The sequence below is a fragment of the Poecile atricapillus genome, chromosome 2, assembly GCF_030490865.1.
Source record: "Poecile atricapillus isolate bPoeAtr1 chromosome 2, bPoeAtr1.hap1, whole genome shotgun sequence".
NCBI lineage: Eukaryota > Metazoa > Chordata > Aves > Passeriformes > Paridae > Poecile > Poecile atricapillus.
The window spans coordinates 33,225,526-33,229,322 of record NC_081250.1 but is presented as its reverse complement, the minus strand read 5'-3'; the positions used below and the strand labels follow the sequence as shown (position 1 = coordinate 33,229,322).

Sequence of the window (3,797 nt, the reverse complement as noted above, 5' to 3'; positions counted from 1 at the left end):
ATGAGCCCAGCAAACAGCCCCGCACAGGCACACCCAGTAGGAATTAGAGGGATAATGAATAGAGCCACTTGCAGACCACACATGCTGCTTGAATGACTGGCCTCTAACTAAAAGCAAGGCTCCTTGCCAGTGGCCAAATTCCTTGGTACACATTGTTTTGCCGTGTCACAGGGATTAAAGTCACATGTTGTATTTGAAGCTCTCGGGATGAAAGGCTTACTGACCTATGTGGGATGATGGCTGCTCACAAAGGGCTGGTAAATTGCCAGTCTCTTTTTGTTGAGTTGAACATCAATGTTTTCTTGTTTATTTTAACCTGTGGGTTTACCTTTCAGAAATTTGCTTGTTATTCCTTTTCAGATCTGTATTTCAATACAGTTTTGGCATGATTGTGAGTTCTTGTGTCCTTCTCTGGGATGAGGAGCAATAGACAGCTATACCAAGATATTGGTCTATATTAAACTTGTAAATATGTGCTCTGAAAAGCAGTACAAGTCCAGTCAGACACACTCACCATCACCTAAATAACAAACATCTCTTCAAGTTCAGAGTAGAACTGCAGCTCATCTTTTGGAAACTGAACATCAGAGAAGGATCAGGGAGTTTTGCTGACACTGACATCCACCATCTGAACTCCTTGCTCACATCGCTCCTCCCGTGTCTGCTCATACACAGGGTGAAGTCACTACAGGTTCTCTATAGTGAGCCAGAAGGGACTTTTACTTTTTCTGTCAAATCCCACTGAAGAGTTGCCTGTCCCCTTTTGCATGCACTTCAGGCCAGGGCAGTGAAGAGGAAAAGCTGAGGGAACACTTAGTCACTGTGAAGAGGCATCTGGCTGTTCCACATTGTCAATGAAGATATCTGAGCACCTGAACTCTCCCCTCTACACAAGCTTCCCTGCAAGCTTTGGAGATGTTATATGTACAAAAGACAAAAAAGCTCTTCTGTGTCTAAAATGAGGCTTATGAGGAGCAGAAAGTGTGCACAGTGTGAAGATTATAAAGAATTGAGAATTGGGTGAGACAGGAGGTTTGAGGTAGTAAAGCATAAGTAAATCAGGCAGAGTTATACAGAGTGTATACTGACCATCATGAGCTGTGTCAAAAAGCACAGGACAAAGCTTTGGGGGGAAAATCACCTCACTTTGCAATATGTTGTAAGGAATGTGCATATAAAACCAAATGACAGCAGGGTTACTGTCTTGAGTACAGTATCATAATAGAAAATGAGTGGACCATCAGGTTAAAAAAGGGTTTTCTTGTTTATTTGGAGATGGCCACACGAACATGATCTGGCTTGGCTCTAGAAACAGTGATACAATCATTCCTTTGGCAGTGAAGGCAGCTGAAAGAGAAAATCCTTTGATTAGAGAATATGAGTTAGGTCAGTCGCCTTTTCTATGTAAAGTGGCAGTATGCAGCCTGAATGTGTTGATAGGCCTCAAATACACATACAATATGCATAATTATAGCACAATAAAATGCAATCAATGGGGTAGAAGCATACATAGGTTTTGATATCAGCAAAAAGGCAGAGACCATATTTTCTGAGGAATCTCTTTTAAACATGGCAGAAAAATGGAAAGAGTAGATGGAAGAAGACAAACTTTCCCCAGCTCAAGTCTGAAGACAAGTTCCTTTTGCATTGCAGAAGAGGTGGGTTGATAAACATAAGTAAAACCCCCAGATATTCAATGTGCAAAAAGGGCACATTCCCTTGCTTAAGTATAAGCCAAATGGAAGAAATTAAATGTGTAAAAGGATCGTATTGCATTGCTTCTGAGTGGAGACCTTGCTGAAACCAAATATTTTTTTTACATGTGATGCATCAGCAGGGTTCTGAAACTCTCCTCAGGAGAAACACAGAACACGTTTGTTCATATTTAACACCTTATATGTGCAGAAGAAACTATTTCCCTTGCCACTGGTTGGGTTTTCCTTGGCACCTACGACAACTCACTGGGAATAACAACAGATTTGTGATGGTCTGGAGGTTCCCAGAGTCTGCCTAGATGACACTTGGATTTTGGAAAAAAACAGAGACTCTCAGCAACTCTGGACTGAGTCACATCTGCTAGCTGAAAGTTAAACACCACCAGCATACCATGGAAACAGCAGATGTGTGACAGGATGTGGTGTCCTGAGAGATCACAGTAAGCTGTCACCATCACAGGCACAGCTCCTGGGTGTTACAGAGATTATGAATCATGCAGGGAAATGCAGGTTTTAATTGACTATCTGAAGGAACAATTCAGTATTACAAAGGTAGGGGATTGACAGAAAATATGCAATTGCTAATTGTAATGAAGGAATTACAGAGACCCTTCCTCTGGAGCTTTCTGATGATAAGTACAAAATTAAGATGTCCCCACTCCAGCATCAAGGGCCCAACGAATTATAGGTGGTCTTTCTGGAGTCTAAAACCATAGCTGCTGCCTCAGGGAAGGTCCATGACACATGGCAGTTCAGGGGCTGACCATCGCTAATCACAGTCAGTGTTGTACACTTAGGGCCCAACTCAGCCTTGATCTGCTCTCAAGTTTAGCAGGTACTAATACGAGAAGCCCTGCTATCTCAAAATCATGTATATAAACACCTGAAGGGAGGGTACAAGAAGATGGAGGTGAAGATGTTAGCCAAGTGGTGTGGGCTTTCAAATTGTGAATTATAACGATCCTGCACAGGCAGCTATGCTGAGTGAGTGTTTCTGAGGGCTTGTTCTTGCTTACCGTACCTCCCACAGCAGAAAAGGAGCCCTGTTGTGCTTGCTTTGCTTTTGTAGGTCCTGCCTGTGTGTGCTTACTTGCCTTCCAGCAAGTGCTGCCCTAGGACAGGTCCATTCTGTCCTGGCTGATGGCCTCCAGCAGCTGAGGGTCTTAAATATTGTGAAATTCTGAAAAAAATTATCAGGACTTAGCAGGGATTCCTGTTACTGCTTCATCTAAGATAAATGGAGCATCACTGAGGAAAACACAGTAATATGTGCAACAGAGTGAAGAGAATAATTCTTTTCCCTGTTTCAAGATGAAGAACTTGATGGAAGAGCCTTTTTCCCTTCATGCAGTAAATGCAGGCAGGTAATTGAGTTTGTTACTCATATGTAGAAGGCTAGGATCACCCTAGGTATTAGCATCGGCTGCTGCTGCTTTTGCAATTCTCCCAATAAAAGAATCCTTATCAAGAAAGCTTTAAGTGATATTTATGTGGATAAAAGCATCAGGAAACATCACAGGGAAACAGGAAATAAAAAGGAAGTAAGACTTAATATGGAAAGCTGTACTTTTTATTGGATGCATTAAGATAAAGGAACACATAATAGAAAAGGGAGAGCTGCTTGATGTAGGGTCAGAAAATGGTTCTTCAAAGCTGGATATTCTAGATATCTTTTAGCTAAATATGGGCTTGGGTTTTGTTGTCTTACCTTGCACTGATGGATATCATATCACCAACTGTTCCTTGCATTAACTCTCAGGAACTGTGGCATGTCTTTGTGCCATTATTCTTCCTGCAAGCTATCCTGTTCCATTCCTTTGTCTTTAGTGAATACATGTTTAAGCTGTGGTGTACAATTTCCAAGATTTTCAATAATTTCCTTTTCCTTTTCCTTTTCCTTTTCCTTTTCCTTTTCCTTTTCCTTTTCCTTTTCCTTTTCCTTTTCCTTTTCCTTTTCCTTTTCCTTTTCCTTTTCCTTTTCCTTTTCCTTTTCCTTTTCCTTCCCCTTCCCCTTCCCCTTCCCCTTCCCCTTCCCCTTCCCCTTCCCCTTCCCCTTCCCCTTCCCCTTCCCCTTTCCCTTCC

General features: G+C 42.0%; 1 long non-coding RNA gene across 1 annotated transcript; it reads right to left on the bottom strand.

The window, feature by feature from the left end:
- Nucleotides 1–1,255: 1,255 nt before the first annotated feature.
- Nucleotides 1,256–3,538, bottom strand: LOC131576659 (uncharacterized). The gene is made up of 3 exons (XR_009277031.1): nucleotides 3,424–3,538; nucleotides 2,737–2,895; nucleotides 1,256–1,347 (listed from the first exon to the last, which is right to left on the bottom strand). It is a non-coding gene; the product is annotated as an uncharacterized LOC131576659 (long non-coding RNA).
- Nucleotides 3,539–3,797: the final 259 nt, after the last annotated feature.